Here is a 13,853-nt window from a genome sequence, read left to right as displayed (position 1 = left end):
ACTTTCATGCACCCTAGAGAGAGCCAGACCTGGGTCGGTCTTGGCAACAAAGGCTTCTGTGACTTCAGAAAAGAGATGTCCCATCTGGTGGCCTCAGTTTTGTTTTCAGTAAAATGGGAGTGGCACTAAAAGATATCTAAGTCCACTCCCAATTTTTACACTTGCTGATTAAATGTGAGTTGGGGATTTTCTAGAAGCTTTCTAAAGAAGTGAGACTTAAGGGTATGTGAATTTTTGTTTGAAAGATTCATATCTTTACCTCACAAAATATAAACTTTCCCTGTTCTCTATTTTATCTCTGGATCAACTCTGATCAGACCACAAATGCTATGTTCTCTATGGAATAGATTAACTTGAATTGAGCAATAGGAGTTACGTTAAGAAACTCAAGATTACATTTATGGTGGGAAGTGGGGGAGAAAACCATTGACCTCTTCACACTGACTTCCTTCCATGAAAAAACATTCCCCTTAGGCATGATATGTGTCTTTCTTGCTGTCAATGACAAACATGTAGATAACATGCTTCCCCTTGACTTTGCACTCCAGGAAGCTCAGGGCCAGACTGGTGACTCAGCATGCTCATGGATGACACATCCACATTTTAATGTTCCTGTTTACTTTCATTTCTCTGATCTTTATTTTTGCCTTTGGTGTTTTTCCGTGTTAGTTTGCATATGCCTCTGATCCACCTTTAATTATCTGTGGATCAGACTAAGCAGCAGTGTGTGGTAAACAGAAGGCTTAGGTGCCAACCACAGAGTCTGTGCTCAGTGACTCTTCACTCTTCTATGATAAAAATAGCGCCCTACATGGGGACCGCCCTGGTGGTCCAGTGGTTAAGACTTCACCTTCCAATGCAGGAGGTGTGGGTTTGATCCCCGGTCTGGGAGCTACAATCCCACATGCCTCGCAACCAAAAAACCAAAAACATAAAACAGAAGCAGTATTGTAACAAATTTTAAAAAGACTTAAAAAATGGTCCACATCAAAAAAACCCTTAAAAAAATAAAATAAAATAACACCCCACATGAGTATAACACATTTCAATTTACAAAGCTCCTCGAATTGTCATTACTACCTTGTGAAGTGCATGGGGGAGGTATTTATTTTCCTCATTCTTCAGATGCAAAAACTGAGATTTGGGGGAGGTCAAGTGATTTGCTGCACGTTGCTTTGGGTTACTGGAGTGTAGGGTCTGGGTTTAGGAACAGGCTTTAGTTGGGGCATTTGTCAGGCAAGGTCCAGCAAGAGAAGGCTTTCTGACCCTATTCCCTCATTAGCCCTCAGAGAGGTGTGCTGAGGCCAGAGCAATGCTGACACAATGCAGGAGGACCCTAGGGATGGGACATTGTCCTGCTGATGTTCTCTTCTTATGGAATAAGTGTGGAGTAATGTTCTGTAGGGAAATTGACATATGGGACTCAGGAAAAAAGGCAGACTGAACATAGATGTCTTCTGTTTAAGGGAGTGTTGGGAGATGCCAGCTGCTTGGCACCTGAAAACCTTAGGGCCCCCAGGTTTTGGAAGCCACATTCAGCGTAGCTTGGGGGAGCCCAGGCCCCTAGGAAGATGTGGTCCCTCCTCCTAGGAGAATGGGTGCCATTAGGTCCACCTAGCTTATTGATGGGCGATGCACAAGACATACTAGCCCAATTATTGGATAGGCCTTCTTGTCTCCACATATGGGTAATAGGGTAATAGCTCCTGGACTGGAAGCCAGGCCTTCCGACTTTAGATACACTCTTCTCTCCACTATCACAATACTTTGGTTATAGGGCTGGGGCTGTACAGGCCTGAAGAACAGTATCTCCCACGGAGCTTCTCAGGACAGAAATAATGATTTCCTCCGTTCTGCTCATTGCACTGAATCTTTTATTAGATTTATTGACCCACCTGTATTTCTTCCCCCTCCATCCCTGATGACTCTATTGTGAGTCTACAGGGCAATATCTATGTCCTATTAATTTTAGTAGCTTGCAAGGTTTAGTTTATGACACACGATAGACACTCAATAAAAAAATATTTAGCTTCTGAATTCAATAACTCCCTGTTAACTTTGTAATGAATTCCTTGGTATGCTTAAAGGATTTTTTTTGTGTGTCCAGTTACTCACTGACTTTTCTTACCAAAAAACTCACAAAACTGGATATATCTTGTTGATTATTGAGACCTATTTAGATGCCCTTCCAATTATCTCTCTATTTCCTCCTACTTCACAGCTCATCATCTTTCACTTGAAATAGTATACTATTATCTTAAGTTTCCTTATTTATTTATCTTTCTCCTATTCCAAATGTTTCTATCTTTCACCTTGCTTCCCACTCCTACTGACCTACCTGTCAAACCCTAAACACATCTGATGGAGTGTCCCCAGTCCTTCTTCAAGGCTCAGCTCAACAATCAAGGTGCCTTCACCTTGTATACCATGCCTGCCAATGGTTTTCTAGGTTATCTCCTAGGAGGAAGCATGAGCTTTAGTTTTTGCTTCTGTATGTCTTCTGTAAAATTGGTCAAATCCCCTGCAATTTATCGATGATCATTCGTTATAATGGCATTTGGGTCATCAAAAATAAATTGACTTTTAGGCAAGAAATCTGAGAAAGAATAACTTTTAGGGTTCAGTGCAAGAATATAGGGTTATTATGGTGTAAGAGTTACAAAATAAAACAGTAGCATTTGTAATCCTGGAGCTAATCCTGAACTTCTGCTAAATGTTCATGTGTGTCTCCACCACCCTGTTTCCATTATGCTCTCTGTGTCCAAAGAAGAGGCTTCTGCTCTGCATGTTCTTTATCAAATCCACTCACAGAAATGAATCTGCTCATGGTTATTTATACCTTTGTTAGCAAAAAGCCACTATGTTGTCTTTCCGGAGACACTTGCATTTTAGTCTCATCCTCATCAAAGAAGGAAAGGCTTTGGTGGCTACTCATAAAATCATTGCAAAACTCAGTGAGTAAGTACAGAAGTTCATATGAAAAGCCACAGTTTTTGTTTTGGGTATCCAGTCATTCACTGGGAAGTAAACTAATAAGCACCTGCAATATTCATTCTTCCTCTTTTATGCCTGCTGAACTGTACATAAATCCTCAAGTGCATCGGATTGGGCCAATCTAAAAGCAGAAATATAATGTAAAATCACAGTTTAGATCCTTCTTCCGGGATAAATTTTACCTTCTCTACTAACATCGGTTCTATGGTTTGAAGGCTTTTGTTTAGAATGATTGTGAAGCCATATCTAGGCAACATGGGCAAGATGCTGGGGTTGTTAATTTGTCTGCCATGATCATAGGTAAGTGCAAAGCATACCTCCTGTATCTGGTACAGTTTCTTTCCAGTACAGGGGGCACCATTTCAAACAGGTGGTACTCTTACCACTTTCTTAACACATCTATGGGCCAAGACTCTCTATTTTATACCATGAGCTTATGGCCTTGTATATTGACAAAATATATATTATTGTCAAAATTCTTAAAGCTCTTCTGCCCATTTTTTGTTTGGGTTGTTTGGAATTTTGATATTGAGTTGTATGAGATGTTTGTATGTTTTGGATATTAACCCCTTGTCAGTTGCATCGTTTGCAAATATTTTCTCACATTCCATAGGTCGTCTTTTCTTTTTGTTGATGGTTTCCTTTGCTTTGCAAAAGCATTTAAGTTTAATTAGGCCCCATTTTTATTTTTGCTTTTATTTATCTTTCCTTGGGAGATTGATCTAAGAAAATGTTGCTATGATTTATGTCTGCAAATGTTTTGCCTATGTTATCTTCTGGTAGAAGTCCTAAATAGACACTTCCCCAAAGAAGGCATATGGATGGCCAACAGGCACATGAAAACTTGCTCAACATCACTAATTATTAGAGAAATTCAAATCAAAACTACAATGAGGTATCACCTCACACCAGTCAGAATGGCTATCATCAAAAAGTCTACAAATAATAAATGCTAGAGAGGGTGTGAGAAAGGGGAACCCTCCTACACTGTTGGAGGGGATATAAATTGGTGCAGCCACTATTAAAAACAGTATGGAGATTCCTTAAAAAATTAAAAATAGAGCTACCATATGATCCAGCAATCTCATTCCTGGGCATATATCCCAAAAAGATGAAAACTCTAATTTGAAAAGATACATGCACCCCAATGTTCATAGCAGCACTCTTTACAACAGCTAGGACATGGAAACAAACCAAGTGTCCACTGACAGATGAATGGATAAAGAAGGTGTGGTACATATATACAATGGAACATTACTCAGCCATAAAAATAGTGAAGTATTGCCATTTGCAGCAACATGGATGGACCTAGAGGATATCATACTAAGCGAAGTAAGTCAGATAGAGAAAGACAAATATCATATATCACATTTTTAAATCTAAAAAATAATACAAATGAATCTATATACAGAACAGAAACAGAATCACAAACATAGAAAACAAACTTATGGCTACCGGAGGGGAAAGGGTAGGGGTAGGGGATAAATTAGGAGTATGGGATTACAGATACAAACCACTATACATAAAATAGATAAGCAACAAGGATTTACTGTATAGTGCAGGGAACTATATTCAATATCTTGTAATAACCTCTAATGAAAAAAATGTATATATCACTGAACCACTTTGCTGTATACCTGAAGCTATCATAATATTGTAAATCAACTATATGTTAATTTGAAAAAAATTAAAACTCAAAATGGGAACATACTGGACAAAATCTTAGTAAGGATTAAAAGGAGAGCTGGTCAGTTGTTTTCTGTAGTTTGCTCAACCTAGTAGGGGATAGAGTACTAGATCCTTAATACAAATTACAGAATTGTTACCAAGGTCAAATTTAATAGTGATAGTGTATTTCAGCTTCTCCTATACCAACTGTATATCCATAGCTTTTAGAAATATAACATATACTACAGTCTAGAATGATTTTACCAAAACGGCTGTGTTGAAGAGTAGGTAGGAAATCATAATTGTGGCTTTTGTTCTGGATTTAATTCTCATCTGTTAGGTAATGTTAGAATTAAAGATAAATAAAGGGACTTGGAAAAATCTGACCATAACCTTTTGGAGTTCTTAATAATGAAGAAAAGGAAAATAGGACATGGAACCATATGTACAGGAAGGAGAGTTCACAAAAGCAAGTTTAAAGTAAAAGTTCAAAGAAAAAAAATGGGCATAATTCCATGACTGAGGCTGTGTAGGTTTGAAATATAAACTTTTGGACTACATTGCTGCAAAGAGTTTGAATGAGTGAAAACAGGGTGGGCATTCTCTGATGAGCTTCTAGGGCATGTATAGAAGATGAGAAATTGTTCTTTTCAGCTAAGACTCAGGGTAAATTTTAAAGTTGCCTTTAATTCTGAATGCCATTTCGGAGTGACCTAGTTTATCGTATACATACTTTCTGCTTTGGCACATATACATGACTATAAATATTTATCTTGGTCCTTTTCCCCTTTGTTTGTTTTTTTCTCCTCTAAAAATCACTGTATTTGTTCATCTATGCTAGAGTTTCTTAACCTTTTTAAAAAATTATTATTCATTATTGTCCCCCTTAGTAACCTTTTTAAGACTTTTTTTCTTAGTTACCTCCTACATATGATGTTAATACCACAGATATTCTGTATATCTGTTTATGCACTGTGGAAGGCCATGTACCTTTCTAATATCTGATATTTGATACTTTTTTGCTCCCATCCCACCAGGAAGCAATTCTTGTCCCCTTGAGAAATGCATGACTTATGCTGCAACTGTTTTCCTCTGAGGACAATACATAGATTTGAGCTATTTGGGGGTCATTTTTCTCTTTCCCTTACATTTTCTTTCTTAACTCCCTTGTTTACATAAGAGGATATGCCCACAAGTGCTGCTTTGTTGATTAGTTGAAGATGCATCCCTTGCATTGCAGTATCCTCTGGTATTTCATATGATCCCTTCTGCATAACTATGGACACCCCCTTAGCTCTTCTTTCAGGAACATAAATGTAAAGTAGATTGAAAAAAATACCATCTGGCTTCTCCTCTTCCTTCAGTTTTATTCCCAACACTTAATTCTAAGAGATATAGCCCAGGTTTCTTTCTTTATTTTTCAGAAGATTGCAGTTGTTTAGCTGTGCTTTAGCAACTGTTGGTGAGCTCATTCTTGCAGATTCTCTGTACCACCACAAGTATACATTCCAGGAAGACAAGAATTCTTATGAGATACTATATCAGTTTTGCATATGATTTCTTCCGTTTTCCTCAAGAGGGATTCCTTGGCCACTGCACAAATTTGTATTTCTTTTATTGAATCTGTGGTTGTGTATCTGTCAGGATAAGTTAGGTTGTGCTGAATTAACAAAACACCCTCCAAAATCTCAGTTCCATAATGTCCAAAATTGCTTCTCATACCTGAAAGGGAAAGAAAGTCTTAGAGGATCTCACTTTTAGCACAGAAGTAACACTTATAACTTCCTTTCTCAACTCATTAGTCAGAGCTAATCACATGGCCCCCCAACCACAAGAAAGGAGGCACTGCAATCCTACTATGCTCTGAAAGAAGAGAGAAGTCAGATCTTGGTGAGCAGAACTAATGAATACCTAATATACAAATCAATTTTCACTGCAAAGTAAAGGAACTGTTGCAGTGGAGGATTTCTGGACTGAATGTCAATATTATGACATAGTATGCGTGTGTTTTGTGTTTGGTAATTGCAATCATTGTTGCTTTTGTTGTGGTCATCCATTTACAATGCTTGGTGTCAGTTTATTTATCTCTTGTAAAAATAAAATACAGTGTGTGTGTGTGGAAAAAAAAAAAAAAAAAGAACTAATGAGTACCCTAAGGTGGTGCTAGGACTTCTCTATTTCCTGGATTTTTTTCCTCCATACATAGATGGGTGCTTCTTCTTCAGTATTTATAATTTATTTATAATTATTCCATAATACAAAGCTACCTTCCCCCTCTCTTCCCCTGAATCACATTCTTTTTCTCATCAACTACTGGCCACTTGATCTTAATTTCTCTCTACTTCTTCATAATCCTTATTTTTGTTTTGTTTGTTTGTTGTGAATTTATACTTGATTTCCCAGCCAAATTGTGAATTTCTGGCCCATTTCAATACTCACTCTGTTAGGTGAGTGGTTTATGGAGAGAAGGGCCTCAAGTCCTTTGATTTTTCCTTTTGCAGGGAGATTTGTAGCACACATTCTTAGGGGAACTAAAAGTCTTGAAGTATATGAAATGAATCTCATGGTACCTATAATTTCTAGGTGAACTGACATTCTTTTTGCTATTTCCACTTGGAAACTGCTCTTTTTCAGGCCCATTCTTATGAGTTTCAAATAGGATTCTGCCCCCCCCCCCCCCCCCCCCCCCCCGGAATTCTACCAGCTGCTCCTCTCATCACCAAGAGGATGCCGAGCTCTGTTCCTTTCTGATAGTAATTTCTCTTCCTGTGTCTCAGGGCTTCCAATATTAAAAAAAAAAGAGATAAGATGATAAATTAATGGCTAATGGGAAAGAACAAAAGGAAGATTTTGACAGTCTCCTCCTTTATACCTTTGGATGGGTCAGAAAAGGGTAATAGTACTTCTGACTCAGAAGCTAAAGCTGAGATTCAAAAAGGAGTACCAAGGCTTACATAACTTTTTGATACCTCAATAATATTATTGCCTCTGTATTTCTCTAGAAACTGATTATTTCAACTGCCAAGGGCTGACGTTGGAATCTTTTTCTCTTGAGCTGCATTAGGGTGAGGAAGCATTTATCCCTCTCTAATTCTGAAAAGAAACTTTTGTTATGTGTTCTTTAAATTTGAAATGTGTTTTGCATTATTCATCCCATGAGCTCAGATTTGTAAAGAGACATAGAAACTGAAGACCTAATTTACTCCTTGTTCTGCTTTGTGGAAAACAAAGCAGAAAAGGATAGGGGCTTCCCTGGTGGCGCAGCGGTTGAGAGTCCGCCTGCCGATGCAGGGAACGCGGGTTCGTGTCCCGGTCTGGGAGGAGCGGTTGAGAGTCCGCCTGCCGATGCAGGGAACGCGGGTTCGTGTCCCGGTCTGGGAGGATCCCACATGCCGCGGAGCGGCTGGGCCCGTGAGCCGTGGCCGCTGAGCCTGCGCGTCCGGAGCCTGTGCTCCACAACGGGAGAGGCCACAACAGTGAGAGGCCCGCGTACCGCAAAAAAAAAAAAAAAAAAAAAAAAGGATAATAGCCAAGGTCTGATGGCTTCAGACAAAATCAATTGAGGCTTCCGATTCCATATGAATGGCAAAAGCCTCAACATCACTGAAATGCACCTTTATTTATTTCTTCTTTATAGTCGGGCACAAACACATTCCTAAATCCAGATAAAAGGAATCAAATTTGACTTTTTTTTTTCTAAAATCTGGGTGTGTTTTCTCTTTACTCACCATACTTTGCACTTTTCTCTGTTTTCTTTCTCCTCCTCCTTCTCACGGTGCTTCTTTCAGATCAGGTGTTTGGATGATGGCCTTCTCATTAGAAACAGCCAATGGGATTCATCACCCAGAGCACTCTCCACGAGGCAGAGTGACAGCCACCTTAGTGGAACCTGTCTGGGGCAGGAGGGGGGTTTGCCTTTCTGCCCCTAACAAAGACGTAGTCAGGAAAGCACTGTTTCCACACTGAGCTGATTAGATTTATTCATCCCTTTTTTATTCCTTTTTGCGGTACGCGGGCCTCTCACTGTTGTGGCCTCTCCCGTTGCAGAGCACAGGCTCCGGACGCGCAGGCTCAGCGGCCAGGGCTCACGGGCCCAGCCGCTCCGCGGCATGTGGGATCTTCCCGGACCGGGGGCACGAACCCGCGTCCCCTGCATCGGCAGGCGGACTCTCAACCACTGCGCCACCAGGGAAGCCCTGCATCCCCTTTTGATCACTTGAGGCAATGAATATCTGAGCAACATTAGAGTATTCTCACAGAGCAGGAGCAGAGAAGGTTGGACAGAAAGGGGGTTGGACGCCTGTTTGAAAGATGCATTTTAGGTAAAGGAAGCAAGGGCTACATGACCTAGACACAGACGTGGTTCCCTTTACCATTTTGTCTCAGCTGTGCCCTTGTGGTGAGGGCAAGGTGGCTCTCTGCTGTGAGCCTTTGGCTTGCCCCACCCCTTAAAGCTAGTCCTCTGGTCCTAACAGCACTTCAAGGATGTCCATGATTAACTCTGCCCGACTGGAGGAGGTCATTTGTCACATACAACTGAGCAAATGACGGGCACTGAGTGAACATCAGCTTTCCTTTCTCAGGGACCTGTGAACTTTTTCCCTGTTAGCTAAAAGCTGAAAACTACTCGTCTTTAATGAGGACTTAGTTTATAGGACTAACCATGTTTAGTTCCACTCATGCATGTTTAGTTTCCTCTGCTGTCTTTGAAAGTTGCCTGCCAAGGACGGAATTTGGTCTCAAGTGAGCAAAAAATACAGACAAATTAGGTGCCATATTCCACTTGTCTAAAAATGGTAACTTAATAGTCCTTACCAAATGGTATTCTTTTTACTTGGGTTAAGGCATAACTGAAATTTTCTCTTCCATGGGAAAGCAGGAAACGTTTTTATTTCTTTGCTTCATTCCTCTTTTGAGGGGTATGCTAAGTTTTGTTTTCAGTAGAAAACTCCGGTTCTAATTGCTCTCTTTCTCTCAAGCCAGCCCCTCCCTAGAAAACAATGCTCCCTTTAGTCTGAAATTAAAAAGGAAAACAACTTGGTACTGCTCATAAAGGTAAAGGGAGATGGATGGGAATATTTGTTTCTGACCTTCAGCAAAAGAATTCCGTTAATTAGGCACGATAAATTCATTTTCTGTGAATGGGAGAGCATAAATGTTTTCCATCAGGATGGCGAAAGCATTTGCACCCAAAACATGAAACACGGAAAATAAATCGATCAAATTAATTTCTAGCTGTCAGCCCTGGAGGCTCATTTCCCATCAGCCACATCAGGAGGCAAAGGAGCAGCTCACTTGGAATGATTGGGGGAAGGTGGGGACCACCAAAGATTCGCGTATCAGTGCTGGTGCACGCACCTTTCTTTCACCCTTCCTGTCAACAATCTGCTTTGTCTGTAATCACAATCATCTACTGCTGCCATGGAGAGAATGGGTAAGGTGCCCTGGGGCCCAGGGGCTCACTGACCTGCTGCCCCAGTCCTTAAAATTTCTGACAGCAGTTATTCCTTTGAGTTAAATAATGACAGGATTACCCACAGGCACCTGTTCATCCTCTAACTGGTCAGTCATAGGGCAAAGAAAAGCCTCCTAGGAAATGGGTGATGTCAAGTAAGTTTTGTTGAGAAAATGTCTCTAGCTGAGAGTAGCATAGGGGAATCCTGCCACAAAAGGCCACTTGGTGCAAGCCTTGTGTCCCATGACCCCAACGTATTAATAAGGATGGGAGGTTTATGCTTTGCATTAACACTGAATCACTTTCTGGATGATATTTGTCTTACTCTTTGTTGCCTAAAATTGGTTCTGGATAGCTACTTTACTTATCCAGGTAACTGAATTATTTTATGATCAGGGTGTACTGCGAAATTTGGCTTGGCTATATGGATCGTACTAACCAGATACTTGCCAGAATTCACTTCCCTGAAGTGTGCTACTTCTAGGGAGTACAAATGAAATACCTTCAGGTGACAGGATGATAAAAGAGCCAATTGGTTCTAAGGCAAGACATTAGAGAATGGTTTAGACTGTGGAGCTAAAAATGCTTTACTTAAGTAAATTCATATTAAAAACATTGGCTCTGACCTGTGGTTTGATAGTTTAAAACTTCAGTGGTTTGTTTTGGTGATTCCTAAAGAATGTCTTGTATATTTAGTTTAATATACAAGATGAAATGTCATTTAAAGGCATTGTGAGCCGGTGATCTCTGGGGAGGTGTGGAATGTCATCATGGAATAATTGGATCAGTCTGGTCTTTTGGTTTTGGAACATCATTTTCCCAGTCTGTCCCATTCTTCCCCTCTTCAGACACCCACAGAAGCACAGATTTTGGTTATGATACTGGGAAGTCTCCAATAGTCCAAGAACATTCCATGCCTTTCTTGTCTTTCTGGATAGAGAATAATACCCCTGCCCAAACACACACACCATGACTATCAGATATATTGAAATATATAGAAGCTATTCTTGATCAAGTTTCTGCCTAAACTTTGAACTCAGTTGACTCTACTTCCTGGTTGTATTTACTTCTCAGTCTTTAGATGGTCTGCAGTGTCAGGCTTTTTGTTTTCACTGTTGAAGATAATATCAATAATCATTATCTGGAGTGGAATGTTTTTATCTACATTAAACATTAAAACATACTTAGTGGGTTTTTTTCCATTAGATTCTTAAATATCCTTGCCTTGACTCTGTACATGAGTAAATGCTATTTTATTTCAAGAAAAGTTTGGTTTCTGAAGTTGAATCAGCAAGCATCTTTTTGTTAAAAAACAAAAAACAAAACAAAAACTTATGCAATCCAGTATTTGCTTTTTTGGCTTTGGTTCAGATTTAGTTCTCAAGAAACTAAAACTGAATTTAGTATCCATTTATAGGTGATAGGCTTATCTGTGAACTTACTCATCCTGGTTTTTGTTCATTTCTGCCCCGGATAACTGAGAGGGTACGATAATTTACTTACTAGCATAAATAGGAATGGGCTTTTCTCTTGAACACATCAGCATCATTTGTTATCACTTAGAGGAGAGAAGGGAACTCACAATTAGTACATTCTAATGGGACAGTGGAAAATATGAAAGAAATATCTGGAGCTTGATTTGAGGAGGGGATATACAAAATACACACAGCAGTATCGTGTGTGTGTGCGTGTGTGTGTGTTACAACATTTATAAAATCAGAGAGTATCTAAGATGGAAGAGAAAATGTGCTGAGAAGACAAAGGAAAGGAAGATGTGGAAGGAAACAAATTAGCGTTGTGAAGACCTAGAAACTTTTTGGAGTACTATCCTATACTTTGTGCTAATGAAACAATAAAACACAGAAACCACTGCCAAATCCAGACTGCAGAAATGGTAAGATCATTAGATTAGTAGTTGGGGTACCTGCTTTTGAATCCTGGCTTGGCCACTAATTTACAGAGCATCTTTGAGAAAATCCCACTCTCTCTAGGTCTGTTTCTTCATCTTAACGTGAGACATAAGGGCTAGACACTGTGTAAATCTCCTTCTAGCTTTAACATCATTTAAAAAAATGCTTCCATATTGCATGAGTGTTGGTAACAGCATTGTCACTCCCCAGCATGTGGCCTAACCACAGCTCTGAGCTATAGATAATAATAGGTCAGAACTGATCCCTTGACCTGGTCTGTTCTGACCTCCCCTGGACTCTGTGTCCCAGAAAATTTTACACTTATTCAAAGGGTGAATTATCTGTTTGGTAATATTTCCTTTAAATTGTGGGAAGCAACTACCTGCTGGTATCTTTCCTGTCCTGCCAAAATAGCCCATAGCACAGAAGTCTGGGAATAGCTCTTATGGATTAATTAAAATAACAGTCCCAAGGGTCCCAGCTGCTCATCAGACTCAGACCCATAATGAACAGTGTCCTCACTTGGGGAAGCTGACACCCATGGACCACCCTAAGGAATAACATGTACTGGAAAGTCCGAGAGACTGGTCCTGTTATGTCATTCACGGACTACATTCTTTCTAGGATACAGTCTTATTATTGATCCACTATTGCTTAGAAGCCCTTTCCTTTCACCTATATAAGGAGACTCTCCCCTGTTTCTTTATCCCACCTCCACCAAGAATGCTAATAAAATAGACATTTCTGCATCATTTTCCAAATTGAGGTGTAGGACCAAGAGGTGCAATTTTCTAAGCAGCTGACTGAAAGCTAGTTTAGCAAACTCTTAATACCCTCACCTACTCTGGAGGTATAAAGGATGGACACATAGATATCAGAGGGAAGACATTTCTGGAGAGGGCTGCTTTCGGTATGTTATACCAACCCTTATCTTTAACAAAGGGAAACAGGCTCTGACAAAAGCACAAGGAGAGCTGGAAAAGTCCTCCACATGCTGGAGAAGAACACAGAGGAATGAGGGTCTCATCAGGTTGGGAGAATCTAAAGAGTGAGAATCAGGTTGCAGTTGCTTCCACAGTGAAGCAGAGGAAAGTTGGCTGTGCTGGAATTGGCCTATCCTCCCAGAGTTGATCCATGAAAAGGACTGGCATTTCCTGTGGGTGGAGAGATTTGGTGTGGAGGGAGTCAAGGTCCTATTCAAGATGGCTGTTTGGAGAGTGAATTAACCTCGGTGGAAAAACTGGAGGTATTGATTCCTAGGGACTGATGTAGGAGTAAAGGACCAGTGGGGAGAAGATGCATTGATTCTCAGCAAGGACAACCATTGATGGCAGAGCCACTGTGAACACCTGCCACCCCCAGAGAGCATGAGTTTTGGTGCAGCATCACTGTGCAGGGAGCAAAGACATTCCTGTTTCTCCTTTCTCTTCTCCCATCATCTGCCTCTCCCCACCCCCGGAGGCCCTGAAAATCCCTATTAGCAAGTTGGGGAAGCAGGAGTTAAAGCTGCCAGTTGAAGGAACAGAAGAGAAGCTAAGTGAGTGCCTTCTCACTTACTATAGTCCCATCAAGGGAAGGAGAGGAGCCTTAACTTTAAAGCAAGATTTAAGCTTTAACTTTTAGGTAGAACCATATGTGGTAGGCAGAATAATGTCCCCCCAAAGATATCCACATTCTAATCCTTACACTTTTTAAAAAGGTACAATACGTAACAAGGGGGAACTAAGGTTGTAGAAGGAATGAAGTCTGCTAATCAGTTGACTTTAGGATAAGGAGATTATCCTGGATGTTCCAGTTGGGCCCAGTGTAATCACAAAGGTCCTTAT

The 13,853-nt window shown here is 40.3% G+C and overlaps 1 protein-coding gene and 1 long non-coding RNA gene across 2 annotated transcripts in view; one reads left to right on the top strand and one right to left on the bottom strand.

Moving 5' to 3' along the window:
• CTNNA2 (catenin alpha 2) overlaps positions 1-13,853 on the top strand; it is a 1,042,487-nt gene that overhangs the window by 899,403 nt on the left and 129,231 nt on the right. The gene's annotated exons all lie outside the window — the stretch shown is intronic.
• Positions 6,044-9,974, bottom strand: LOC141276383 (uncharacterized). Its single transcript, XR_012325878.1, has 3 exons — positions 9,753-9,974; positions 9,478-9,652; positions 6,044-6,384 (listed from the first exon to the last, which is right to left on the bottom strand). It is a non-coding gene; the product is annotated as an uncharacterized lncRNA (long non-coding RNA).

This window comes from Tursiops truncatus, chromosome 14, assembly GCF_011762595.2.
Source record: "Tursiops truncatus isolate mTurTru1 chromosome 14, mTurTru1.mat.Y, whole genome shotgun sequence".
NCBI classification, from domain to species: domain Eukaryota; kingdom Metazoa; phylum Chordata; class Mammalia; order Artiodactyla; family Delphinidae; genus Tursiops; species Tursiops truncatus.
The sequence above is the reverse complement of the archived record's forward strand: the minus strand, read 5'-3'. Positions and strand labels throughout refer to the sequence as shown.